At 43.1% G+C, this 14,613-nt stretch overlaps 1 protein-coding gene across 2 annotated transcripts in view; it reads right to left on the minus strand.

Moving 5' to 3' along the window:
- NR2C1 (nuclear receptor subfamily 2 group C member 1) overlaps positions 1-12,255 on the minus strand; it is a 52,315-nt gene extending 40,060 nt beyond the window's left edge. For both annotated transcript variants that reach the window (XM_074575257.1, XM_074575234.1), the window contains exon 1: positions 12,107-12,255. The gene's annotated coding sequence lies outside the window, so the exon portion shown is untranslated. The remainder of the gene's footprint in view (positions 1-12,106) is intronic.
- Positions 12,256-14,613: the final 2,358 nt, after the last annotated feature.

Below are 14,613 nucleotides of genomic sequence, written 5' to 3' on the forward strand. Positions count from 1 at the left end.
ATGATGCTCCGGTCATAGGGAAACTAAGTCTCAGAGAAGCATAAACCATTAGAAGTGAATTCTTGAAACTTTATCTAAAATAGGCATCTGCTTCTCATTTGAACTAGAGCTGCGTGAACAGAGTACTTCAAGCGTACAAATAAGATTGAACTCTTATGATGAAGAGGAATCTGGAGAATAGGTTGAGGCTGTCCTACCTCTTCATGCATGTTAGCATACCTTTACAACTAGAAAAAAATCTCTAACACAATAACTAGGATCTTTCGTAGATATAATTCACAGCAGTACCAATTGACAACTGCTACATTATGAAAGAGCTATGAAAGCAGGTTTTTTTTAATTAGTGTTTACAACAGTAATAGATGCACTGGAAGAGTATACTCAGTTTCTCTGCATTTTCACGCATGCATTAGAACTTGGTAATTTGAGGCCTCTTGATGTGACATTAATCATCGCTTGAACAAAAGGAAGGGGCTATGAGCTCTCTGTATTATTGCGCTGAAGTTTTGTCATTCAAAGCTGTCATTAAATAATAATAAATTATATATACAGAGAGAGAGTTGAAGTTTTTGGCATGAAGAACCATCCTTCTGGTAAAGCCTTATTTATTTATTTCATTGCAAATTCAGTTTTTGAGGGTACTGAACTTGTGATTATTTTTTTGAGGATATAGTGCAGAGGTGTAAAATTCTTGAGTTATAAATGCTGATAAAGCCATTTACGGAGAAGTTGTGAAACTCTAATTGCTTTGACTCACAAATTATAAAGTTCAAAAACTTTGAGTTAAGTTAGAAACAGTCCTATTATAGGCATAAAATGTGTATTTATACTGTTGTGACATCGCATTTTTAAACTTCTGTAGTGAAACAAGCCTTTAAACAAAACTAAGACTGTTTACAATGGATAATTGCCAATATATCCCTCTGGGGATCATTGGTTGCTTTTTTTTAATGCAGTGACTTCCTAAGACCCATGTACATCAGGCCGGATCTATGAAGTTATACTAATTATGAGGATGTGACCTTATGCTGGCTTCACTTCAGTAGGTGAAATTCCTTTGTGTATGCAAAAATAAATGGCAAATTAATACTCCTCAGCAGTCAGTCCCACTACAGCTCTTGCTAGTGAGTAAAGCACTGATTCAGACTCTCAGAAGCAGGCAACCAGTCTGAAACTCTGGTCCAACTTTAATAGCGCTTATAAGCAGAGGCAGCATGGCTTGGAACGCCCTTCCGAATTAATCCTCCACCTCATCTTCTCACTCAAAGTGTACATGCGGATGAGCTGCTTCTGAACTAGTTGCTGGCTGCTAATCACCAGAGCGTAGTGCATTATTGTGAAGTGCGTCTTTACCGTTCGTGTTAAAATGCCGTGCAATAAACAGTAATGCTCAGCAACCGGCTCAACACCACCTTGGCCACCTGTGTATTACAGGTGGGACGACAGCTAGCAGCAATAACTATCAGGAGTTGCACTGATGTCCTTGATTATGTATCAGAGTTCTTAAAGTAGAGCGCAATCTTAATTTTGGCCTGAGGAAATGGAATTTCCATGGACTTTAAGAAAAATAAATATTTAAATTATTAGCGTCTCTGACACTTGCAAATATCACACTCAACTACATCCTAAAATAAATGCTAATAAGAATCAGGTTCCTCCCTCATTTACCTGACATGGCATAAATGAGGCTAGGGCTCGTGTTGGTGCACAACTTCATGTGTTGCAATCACATCCTTTGTAACCAGTGTGACTTGTAATTACATACAGTGGATTATTCCCTTATGTCTTCTATCTCTTTTTTATAATGTTAAATTATAGAGTATTATTTACAAGATGAATTACATGATGTTTTATATTTCGACACTTGAAATTTTAAGTTGCATAAACATTTAGTAGTAGGTTCTTTTGCGTGTTGTTGCTTTATTTATCTTAGCGATCCCTAAACACAAGGGCACTAACTGACAAATGCAGTATTTGTAACAATGGTACTCTGTAATGAAATGCCTTAACTTAGATCACCTCCAATAAGCCAGGTGACTTTGCTCTGAAGAGCATGTATACTGGTGAAAAAACTCACCAACTTCAATGTTTAAATGATAAACTTTCAGGCAACATTTCATGCCACAGCTCAAATGCTGAAGCAGCTAGCTGAAACAGGCATTCCTATCCCATTGCCTATTTTTGCTTTACTATTTCATCTCTTCTTGTGCTGGCATCAGTATACGCATAATGCCTTGAGGGGTCAGTTCAAGGAACTGAACTGGCAGAAACCTCTTCCTTATTTGTAGAGTCATGGCATAGTTTCAAAGAATTTCAACAGTTTGAACAGTATTATAGCTCATCCCTGGCGAGGAGGTCCTGCTCACCCTGACCAAGCTGTGGTGGTGTTGACCACACACTAGGACAATCCAACTCACTAAAAAGACAGAACACTAACCTAGCAGAAATGCACCAAATATCCGCTAGGTGAGCACACTGAACTAATAATTTACTTCACAGTCAGATTCATTCCACCGCAGACAAAAAGGAGAACATGTTGTTAGAAGTCAAGGGAGGGAGGAAAAAAACAAAGATGAAGGAGGAGGCAAACCTCACACTCCATCACTGGTGGTGGGGAACCGATAGTTCAGTTAAACTGCACCATGGAACTGTACCTTCTGTTTTTGGTCCCTCCAGCTGCCTGACGCAGCTCAGTGTGGAGACAGGCAAGCACCAGTTGCAGTTGTGGGAAGCAGCAAGGCTGCCTCTTTGGGCAGTAGCTACCTGTTCAGCTGTGCATCTTGACACTAGAGACGAGGGGGCAGGACAGGCCAAGGAGAACTGGCTATCAACAAATTCTAAGCTAACTCTGGGACCTCAGCTAAGGTATCCGTGTTAGACTTCACATCAGGCATGCTTAATCACTCTTTAAAGACCACTGCAAAGAATTAAGTAGAAAAAGTGGTGCTTTGGCTGTTTTTTCTTCTATTTTGTAAACTTACAAAATTAGCACATTTCTCATGTTTTTAAATGCTTCTTTTCATGAGTTACTCAAGCCAGCATTCCCAAAAGCTGAACTGTTTCACATGAAAGGGTGAATATACTCTAAACTCAGAGCTATCTGAAATTGGGAAATATTCCTTAAATACTTTAGAAAAAAAACCCTTCATTTACCAGTGAAAAGACTTAAATAACTGTCACCACAGTCTGAGTTTTGATCTTCAATAACTGGAAGTAATCTTCAAGGTCTTCTCATCTAATGTGAATCTTCCTGATTTCAGAAATGCTTCTGTTTTCCACACTTGTCCAAACCATGTCACACACCTTCAAAGCACACATCAGGCAAAATACAAGAAATGTTTTTTATTGATAGTCTAGGAAAGAAGTAGATTGAGTCAAATAATTGACGGTTTCTTCCTTGAGAATGCTTTGTTCTTCTTTCAAAGGGAATGAGACAAATCAAGATAAACCAAACTTTATCAAGACGCTAGTTAAAAGACTGCTAATCACACTAATATTTCCTTTCTAAAGTTATCTAAAATAATGAAAGGATAAGAGCTGGCATTCTAGAAGAGACCAGAGAACACCACATGAAAAAAACAGCACAAATTTTAGGATCTTCTTTAGCATGTGCCACAACTAAAAGAACTGGAATAATATTACAGTTATATTATTAGTCCAAAAGAGGGAAGGAGTAGAACTAAACACTAAGTTGTTTGTAGGTAGTGCCCAATTAAATTTTCCCTCATTCATGTCTCACTTTGAATACTCTTGCAAAAAATATTTTCTTCACTCACTGTTTCAACCAGTGAGTCTATAGTTGCCTATAGCAATTATTGCTTAATTGGTTTCCCATTTTCACATCATCCCTTCACAAGATGCTTGCCTTTACTTTTACCTTCAAGGTTCTGAAAAATGAAACGGTAAGAAATGCTTTGCCTCATGACCATATAGCTAATGATACTGTTACTCCCTTCTACAACTTTTTGTAGATCTGCCATGAAGACTGGAAACAGTCTATCTAAAACTCTACAAAACAAATTAATAACCTTTCTTCAATTTGTCTTAGAGATGTGTTGCTGACAACAACGTCAGAACTCAGAAAGACTGTCTGGAAAAAAGATGGCTGAGGGGGGACCTCAACACTTATAAATACTTAAAGGGTGGGTGTCAGGAGGATGGGGCCAGGCTCTTTTCAGTGGTGCCCAGGGACAGGACAAGAGGGCACAAACTTGAGCATAGAAGTTCCACCTAAACATGAGGAGGAACTTCTTTACTTTGAGGGTGGCAGAGCACTGGAACAGGCTACCCAGAGAGGTGGTGGAGTCTCCATCTCTGGAAACATTCAAACCCACCCGGATGCGTTCCTGTGCAACCTGCTCTGGGTGACCCTGCTCTGGCAGGGGCGTTGGACTAGATGATCTCCAGAGGTCCCTTCCAACCCTATGATTCTATGAACTGACAACATTTAGACTGTCAACATGATTAGATCGCTGCCTCTCCAGCTGTCCAATATATTCTGCTTTTGTACCCTTGTATTCCCTCAGTCTGTGATGATCTATTTGTGTATTTTCTCATTAGTGGTAAATTTCTGGAGCAAAGGAAAAATCCCTTTCTTAGAAGGTACCCAATACACTAAGGCTCCCCTTCTGTTATTCTACGTACAGAGTAACACAAATATTAGCACCTGTATTTACACTGATTAGACCTGCTTTACAAGTATAATCGCTGCATTTGTTTTCAAAGTTATTTCTTAAGTGCTTGACAGTATTACTTCCTACATAATTAAATAAGAAAAATTAAGCTCTTTCAAAAACCTTTGAAAAAGAAACTAACTCACAGAGAGACAAAATTATATATCCATCGCTTCTTTTCAAAATCTCAATTTATTAGAAGAAGCACCTAAAAGCAGGCATTTTGACAAAAGACAGACATTGGACTTCCTCTCTGTTACTTAGAATGCATTTATTGCATCTCTCTTCAACCTTCAGACTCAAATGAAGTGCAACCAGAATCTCTTTCTGTATGTAAATCCTATGTAAATACTGTTAGTTTATGTCCCTAGCAAATGAGTTAGCGAGTCTTCTTGGCAGGAGAAGTCAGAGTTATTCTTAAATACATCACTATCATCAGTGTTAGTCCAAACTTGTTGGTGTTGAACCTGGCATCATTGCCAATGGTTTTCCATTTAAAAAAGCACTCCATGAGCCACCGTATCAGGGGAAAACTTTAATTAGCTTGCACTAATTCAACCACTCCTCTTTACTTCTTCCTCAGTTTTTATGTGCCAGAGTTTTCTCAATGTTTTAGTCAACATAAGTTACTTTTTAAATTGGTTTTGGCTTACTTCAACTGAAATAGGTTATGAAACATTCCCACGAGAACAGCCAGCAGATTTGAGGATTGGTAGTGAGAAGCACTAACCACTCCACTAGTACAGTTATACCCAGAAGACATCAATGTTTAAGTCACACCCTTCTCCAGGGACAAAAGTTATACAACTTCACTATCCTAGTAGGAAGTTCCTACTAATAGTATTTCAAAATATTACATCATTGTAGACTAAGGACTTTAAAAGCAGCAGCAGGAAGAATATTTCTTTATGTTTAGACTCTCCATTTGATATAAATGGTAACATCTGCTGCTCTATTACATTGCACTGTTGGTACAGCTGCCCCACTATCAAGTACCTTGCTTTTGATCTAACACCCTTTAAATGAGTAAGAACAAACCACACCAGTATGAAGATACAACATGGGAAAATTCTGTCCACCCCAAAGATCTTCAGTTTACTTTTTTAAAAAAATGTCATAACCGAGGCCGGTGTAGTTTTACTGGTGCAAAGATAACGCTTGAAACATATGTGTAATTTAACTTACCCTGCTAGCAATCAAACCAGCTTGACCCTGTATGTATGGAATGCATAATGACTCTGATAATGACTGTGTATATGTACAAAATGCATGTTGTTAATACATGGATCTTTCCTAGATTAAGTCCACCTGTACAAGATCAGATGCACATTTAAACTAATAAAATAACATAAGAACTTTCTAGATACTTCTGAGGTACAAGCACATTAACTAGTTATGGCTGCAGAAGTTACTGTGAACTTTACTTTCTGTTCTTATAACACAGTAAAGAGAAATACCAGAAGATTAACATGACTTTTTAGGAAAGCTCAAAAGGTTAATGTAACAGAAAGCCAACTGGAAAAGCATTCCCTCTTCGAAGAAACTGTCTTAATCTCTCTCTATAGTCATATTGCTTCAGTAGTAAATGATTTTAACAGATCTCAGAAAATGAACTAAGGATACGCTATTTTAGCTCAGGTCATCACACTGGGCTTACGGCTGCTCTGTACCTTAAAATGGAAACTAGTCCTCGTTTCCATTCTCAGACTCATCATGTACTAATTAAGAATTCAGCATAACCTGTGTCAAACCTATTTAATAAATACCTACACATAAAATAGAAAGCACTTAATCGCTCTATGATTAAGAGTTCCAGAGTTAGGGGATTGTTTTAAGCACTAAGATTTCTTTATACTTCCGAACAGTATTCTGCATGCTTTATAGATAATAAAGAAGCCAAGGAATGCAAACACATTTGTGAAACAAATGACACTGCTCTGCTCAATGCTTCATACAAGAAAAGCTCAATGAACGCTGGGAGCTAAATGAGCTATTCTTGGATTATCGTTCTATAAGCCATATTGCTCAAGATGGTAGAACAGTTGGCAGACTTAAGGGAGTAACATTCTCTTTATCAATGAACTAAGGAATATTTATGTGACTCTTGACACCCAGTTAGATACTGTTTATTAAACTTGCATGACATCAAGATTTAGAGAGTACATATGTAAGAGACAGATAACCACAGGAAACTGAAGCGGCTAAACCTGCAGGCAAGGAAGGGAAGATGAGATGCTTGTAAAAGGATAGGGAATAATTAAAAGGCACACAGCAATAGAGAAAGATCCATTTGCAGGCATGCCTGTACAATTAATTTAGAATCATTGCTCTCACTGCTTTTTCATGTAAACAAGTGCGACAGTGGGAGGAGAGGTGAGAAAAGAGAATTGCTAGGGTAAATTTTCAGGAGGCTGCAGAGTCATTCGTAGAGTTCGGGCCACCAAAGGGATAGTCTCACTTTTAGCCCCGGGCTGCTGTTGCTTTTATCATGTCATCTCTAGAATCTGCCTGAACAGCCACAGAGCTGATTCAGCTCACCAGCCCCACAAACAACAGGGCAAAGGAAGGAGAACGAAAGGCAAGGGGGCTCTCTGCAAGCTGAGCCCACTCACATGAGCACTGGCTATAGGCCAGAGCCAGGTAAGGAGACAGCCATTTGATCAGGTCAAGCCACCCTAGGTAATGTCAGCCATAGCCTGCATCTCCACCTGAAGCTTGCAAAATCCTGCAAGATTACAGGAAGAAAAAAACCCAGACTGGTTCCCTGCACCAGAGTTGAAGCTGCACAAGGAACCAGACCAGGAAGTTCATCTGACTGAAGACATCCCCCTTCGCTGGATTAGATTCAGCCAGGCCCATTCTCCTACCTGGCACACAAAGATTATGCTAACACAGCACAGCAAGTGCAAACCCTTCTTTTCAAACACAGAGAGGCATTACATCCACTATGGCATAATTACAGCATTTCACAAAATGGGGTAGCCCTGCTCCTGGCTGACAGCTTTGTCCCCCTCTGCATTTGACCTTGTGGTTGTATAGCTGAAAGGTAAGCTCATATTCTGAATTTATTCACTCTGCAGCTAACAATTGCTACACATAACAAGAGAACCAGATAAAAGCAGAAATAAGGCCATTTCTTTTGGAAAAAGCCCATATTGTTACACCAGCTTATATATAACACCAAATTGGCCATATAAGTGTGGTATGCTGTGGCTGCTCAGAGCATTCACTGAACTACAGCCACAGACGAGGTAGCTGATTCATGAAGGTGTGCTATGGAAAGGACTGTCAAAGCTGTTCAACAGTACTACTAACAACTCTGACCTTACAATGTTCATATCCAGAGAAACTTCCTTCAGAAAAAAAAAAGAAAAAAGAGTTTCATACATACACATCCTTCCCGTAAATCAGTGCTGACACTGTTTCAGATAAAAATATCCCTTTATAAACTTCATCACCTGCCTCTTCCCTGTTTGATTTTGGGGTGGGTTTTTTTTTTTGCTTTATCAACTCCAACAGATCAGATTTTGTTAGAGGGTGTGTGTTGTTGCTTTTGTGAGGTTTTGTTTGTTTGTTGTTTTTTTAATTCCTATAAATATGCATGTAAAGTGCTCTGGAAAAAAATACTCGGATTAAGTCAGTCAAGAGTGAAAGCATTAGTTATGCTGACACTTACACTGTCCCACTAATAGTTCAAAGGAAACACATTACCAAAACAAACAGGGCAGTTTTCACACCACAAAGTTACTGCTAAGCTATAAACAGCAACCTCAACTTATTTGGAACCAAATAACCATTAATTATAGCTAATATGACAATAGCAGAGGGTTTGGCTTTAGTTTTTTGGTGGTTTATGTTTTTCAAGTTTCTGGTTTAACTTCCTACAAAGACCCAAATACTTAGCTTAATCCAGCCTGTTTGACTATCAAGTTGAACAAAAAGTAATTTCAGTTAAACAAATTCGAACCTTTTAGAGAAGGCCTGGCCAAACCAACAAAATTAATCTCAGTATTGGTACAGAAGGGCAGTTCTTAGACCGTGATTTTCAGGAACATACTTCCTTGCAAAATCCACAGCACTGCTTCGTAAGATACACGGGACTCGGCAACCTTCCAATCTGAGAACTGGAAATAGAGAGTTTGATTCTTCAGAAGAGAAATCCTTTGTTGCTTTAAGAGTTTGGTGAGTACTATCTAACACACTAGACTCTGGAATCAAAAGCTGCTGACTGAAGGGTAAGAATATGGAGAGGTCTGCATACACCAGAGTAAGAATTTGATTAACTGCGCCTTTGCAGTTTTATCTACCATTCTAACACTGATGAAATTCTGTTTTGCAGCAGCTTACCTTATGCCAATAATGTAAAGGCACAAGTTCAAAGTGCTAAAAAGCAGCCTGAAACAGCACTGAGGAAAAAATGCAAAAACGTTAACTAGAAAGTGACGTAGGTATTGTTCAGTTTTCCGTGATGGTCACCACTGGGTTGCACACGGCAGCCTGCATGTGACAAAAAAGCATATGCAGACAGCTGTGTCAGCCAGAGCCTGCAGCCCTCGCACCCACCCCAGCTGCTTACTGCTTCCTCACAGTGGATGTTAATACCCCCACAGGCCTGGGAAAGCAGATACTCACAGGAGAGCTCCCTGATCTGTATCAACCGAAATAACTCAGGTTAGCAAAGCTTACTATTAAAACTGCTTCAGCCAGGATGGCAGCTCAAGCAGGAAATGCGCACGTACCCTCTGCCAGCTGCTGCACTGCCAGCTGAGATCCACACTTTGTCCACCAGCAGAACAAACACATACAAGTTAAAGATCTGACACCACTATTCCTTATACACAGTTAAGCTCCCTACTTTTAGCAAGGCCTGCTGGCTTATTTTAGGGGGTTTTCACCCAGACATTAGACACAGGTTACTTTCTTTAGGGAAACTACTTTCCTCCACAAACTTTCAGGAAAATCCACCAACTTCACTGGCTGCACAAATTTTAATTGCATAATACAATGAGCACACAATAAATCAAAATGAAAGTAGAGTATCAGCATAGGGAACAAGCAAACTAATCTTGCCAGTGTAAATATTTAGATTTCACATTATAGATGAAAGCCAGTTTTCACTGGACTACCACACTAGCTTTAAGCATTCTGTAATTATATTTTGCATGTGAAGTATTAAACTGCATGCTACAGTATCACTGGGCTTTTGTTTGGTTTCATGTCATGTCCCCCCCCGACCAATACGCTTTTAATAACAGAATACAGTCATGAAATAATTCATGTTGAAAGGTACTTCTGGTGGTCATCTGGTCCAACCTCCTTTCCCCCAAGGCAGAGGAGGCAGCTTCAGCGTTACACACATTGCTTGAGGCTTTGTCTTCAGAGGCTAAAGAACTTGACCAGAAAAATCAATGTAGGCAAAAAACAACATGCCCTCCTCTCCCACAATCTAGCCTGGGCTATGACTATTCTTAAAGATATCAGAACTCCCACCAAATTTGTTCCCTTCACGACAACATTTCACAAGAAAACACAACTGGCAAGAAAACCAGAAATATTAGTAAGTGCCCTGAGAATTGAGGGGGAAAGTCAAAGCTAGTTAATTTATCTACTGCGCACTCTTTTCTCTAATAAGCGTCTTGATCTGTTGTTTTAGAATTCAACAGACTTAACAAGTCTTTAACAAGTGCTGTCCAATCATCTAGATAGATAGAGCAGTTTGCATGAACTGCAGAACCATTTGAAGAGCGGACACCACCAGGTGATGTCAGTTATGTTTCTTACTTTACCATGCACGTGCCCATGTACAGCTGACCACCATCACATGAAAATACTTGGTTCTGTGATAAGAGAGGGTCTGCAGTGTCCCTGATGAAATAGCTACAGGCAGAAGGGGTAGAACACTTCACAGACCTTAAGACTTCCCTCAAACAAGTGTCCCTGAGGAAAGTTGTACAGCACGGAGCAAGCTGTAAGCTAAATGTTCTGTTGGACTAGGGCTGTGACATCTCATGTCACAGCTGTCCCCCAGAGACTACCAGGGAAAAAAATATTTAGTTATTTTCAGGTAGAAATACTGTTACAGAAAAATCCATATAAAATTACAACGCGTAGAACAAAGAGTCACCAGGTCAACACTACCATGCCCAATACAGTAATGTGATGTTTTGTCTCCCCCTCTGATACTTTCATTGCTACTTATACAATGCTGATCCCAAAATCAAGAAGCTGTCCTGCAAAAAACTTTTAATTTTTTGCCATCTTATTTTTCTATGCTAGGGGTGGATGCAGCTCTTCCTACTATAGCACTTTTGCTGTGCACCTTGCTGATGCCGGTATCAGTAGCTTCCGATCAGAGGTTTCACATATGAAGAATGCCCAACTCGGTTTTCCAAGAATCGTGTCCACACTCTCATCTTGCAGTAAAATCAGTACCAAAAGACCTTTCTTTTTCCTATTGTGTAAGTTTATTTGCACAACACACGCCATCTCCTCTCTTCCCTCCACAACATGCAAATGTAAGTTTACCCTGCGGTACAGGGCTGTGCCTTTTACACTTAAGACAATACACCGCAGCACCGAGTAAAGAAAGACCCCACAAACCCCACGGCTTGAAAGAAAAACCCCACCCAACCAGACAAAACAAGGAACAGCGACAGGGTCATCTGCCCCAGCAAAAATAACACCGAATATTATGCAGGACATACTACCTTAACCCAAATAAACCCCGACAGCCGCCAGAAGTATCTGAGGAGAGGGACCCGGCGGGGGCACGGGACTCATCAGCCACAAAGTGGTTGAGGGCGGGGGGGGGATGTCGGGGCCAGCGGGGGCACCCACCCCCCGGCAGGGCCGAGGCCGCGCACGGCCGCGGCGGGGAGGGAAGGAGAGAGGCGGCGGCCAAGCCTCAGCCCAGCGCCCGGGCCCGTCCTGCCCGGGCAGGCTGCCCTCGCCTCTCCCCTCCCTGGGGGGACTTCGTGGGGTTGCGGCGAGAGGGAAAAGGCGACGGGCCAGCGCCCGTGCTCGCTCTCCACCACGGCCAGCGGGGCCGCAGCGCCCCGCACAAAATGGCTGCGCGGCGGGGCCGGGGCGGGGGGAGGCCGGACGCCCAGCACGAGGGTGGCATCGCCCGCTGCCGCTGCCGCCTCCCGCCGCTCCTTCTCCCCCAGAGCCCGGCAGGGAGCGGCAGCCGGCGTCGCCCGGATGCGGGACGGCGGGAGGCGGAAAGCGGTTCCTGTAGGTGAAAGGTCGGGGGGCGCGGGGCCGCCGGCGGGGCGCTCCGAGGCCTGAGGCGGGACGGGACGGAACGGGCCGGGCCGGGCGGCGCCTCGCCACGCTCAGCGGAGGCGGCGGGCCAGCAGCCGCGTGGGCCCACACCGTTAGCTCGCAGCCACCGCCCCCACCGCCAGACTACCGCCGCCAGGGGAGTCGCTCACCTGGCAGGCCCGGCAGCCTCTCCGGCGGGTCTATTTGTCGGCAGCGGCGGCTCCGGCTCCCGGAGGTCAGAGTTCGCGACCCCACCCCCTCGGCGCCGCTCAGCTCAGCCCCGCCCCGCCCCGCCGCGGCGGCTGCGCCTGCGCCCGGCAGCCGTGCGGGGAGGGGCCGCCTCCCTTCCCCCGCCCTTCCGGCGGCCGTTAACAGCGCCCGGGGGCGGGTAAGGGCGGCCCTTTGGCTGTGCTGGCGCCGCCGAGCGTAGGCGACCGGGAGCTGAGGTGCGGCAGTGGGTTGGTGCCTGAGGGACGCGCTCCTCGGGAGGGGGCGGCTGAGGCGAGGCTCCCTCACAGGCCCGAGTCGTTGTCGCCGCGCCCATCGAGGGGAGAGCTCGAGCCTCCAGATCCCCACCGCGGCTCATCTGCCAAGGGAAGTGGAACGTGTCGGCTTTTGACACCACAGGGGCAAAGCCTTCGCTTTTGGCCTTGGGTAGGTTGGTGGGGCCTTCCCGCTGAGGTGAATGCATAGGCGAGACGTGCCGGTTTGGTTTGAAGCGCGCAACACGATGAAGAGATAAACCGCCTTATCCTGCTGTGGGTTAGCCTCACGGTTACTGCGGTTGTTCAGCCGGCGGCGTTGGAAAGTAAAGGGCTGTCTTTCTCTGCTCGTGTGGCAGCAGCAAATTACCTCGTTAAATGTCAACACTGCTCTGCACAGGGTTTGTAAAGGCAATGGGGAGCTTGGTCCCTAGTGAGCACGCTCCAGGCTGGAGTAGGATTTTCAGAAAAGTGCCAAAATAACAACTGCTGTTCCGGCTGTGTCTCGACATTTGTTGGGCCCAAACTTGCATTAGCTGATTAGTTTATTCTAATTATTTTAGTGACCTTGATTGTACAGGTGTGGTTGGAGATGTCAGGAACTTCCAAGATCATGTAGGCTACGGGGGTTATATGCACAATTTAATTATCTGAAATACGTTTAGACCATTTTATGCAACTTCTACTGAATCAGATGACATACGCATCAATATCTGAGAAGCTGAGAGATGAAAAAACCCCAAAGAATACATGCGATTTATGTGTTAACATTAATAAAATCATTCACGCTCTTATCTTGCCAGTTCCTTTACTGCTTTTCTTCCCACCCGCAGAACAACAGCTGCACTTGGATCTAGCTACCCTAGCTCAACATCACTAGTTCAGTCACTACTTGCAAGCATCGTACTTTGCTTTTTGATCAAAGGCGTTCCCAAAAGCCCAATGCAAATGAACCTTATGAAAATTTTTTAAATAGGAGCAATTAACTTGCTAAGCGTTTCCTGAAAGTGTCAAATGTTACAGCACTCTCAATTTACAGTACTTGTCACTTCCCAAACTAGCCTGAGCTGCCCATCCACTTCCTAAATGAAGGAGATTATTGCAGTTTAATTTAACAAATACCAAGGAATTTGCACCAAAGCTTATTTCAGACAAGTATTCTGATATCCTCAATAGAGCAGAAATGTCACTGTAACCAATAAAACATGTTTTGATATTTTTTTTTCTTAGCAAGTGTGACCCAATTCATACTTGATCTGTATTACAAAGGCACGTCCACGTAGCTGTGTCAGCCGGGATTACAAGAGACACATCCCTATCAAAAACAGGCAGAGAAGCATAAGCGGTTATGCTGTTACTGCAAGTTATCAAAAAACTGCTTTCAAACATCTGTCAGAGAAGTACAAGGAGGCAGCATAACTAACCTGACAGACAAATCTCTCCCTTACAGGCCCTGCTAAAATTCTTATGCCAACAGAAACCGTGATTCAGGCATACTTTAATAGATACCGCAGAACTGGATTTTGCAAAAGGATTTATTAATGTAACACCCTTCACTTGACCTTCACGTAGACGTTCTTTAGAATGATGGTTTCTTAGGATGTGTTCTTTGCCATGGGTATATCTGTTCACCAGGAGACTGAGAGAGTAGCCCTCTCATCCTGTATCTAAGAACTGTCTTATCTCCACTGATAAATGTTCAAGAATATTGCATTAATGACTTGCTTTCTCTATGGATTAACGTATCCTAGTCAGCTGTTGCTGTAGCTGCAGTTTCTGCTCACAGACCTGTAAATCACACTGCATTATAGCACGTTGGTGTAGGGAGCCTGGTTCATTCCTGAGCTGATGAAGCTCAGAAGAGCCATCATGCCCAAGGCCTGGGAGGTGGCTTCAGGAGATAAAACCCCACTGCTTGGTGTCCTACAAGTGACACTTGCTCAAAAGCAGTTTTTTGGATTGTCACGTTTTGTCTGCAAGCCACATTCCACCACAGCAATCTGCACCTGGTTGTGGAAGGGCTTTATAGGAAACGAACGTCATGAACTCGTGAAGGCATGGCCTTTTACTTTGGGGGCTGGGGAAGGGGGAACAGAAAGTTAAGAACTAGACAGCAAGAGGAAGCTAAGGAAAGACAGGAGGGCAGGAAGATGGAAATCATTTTTGTAGCAAAGACACCAGTTTTGGTGGTGAGA

This window comes from Larus michahellis, chromosome 1 (genome assembly GCF_964199755.1).
Source record: "Larus michahellis chromosome 1, bLarMic1.1, whole genome shotgun sequence".
Taxonomy (NCBI): domain Eukaryota; kingdom Metazoa; phylum Chordata; class Aves; order Charadriiformes; family Laridae; genus Larus; species Larus michahellis.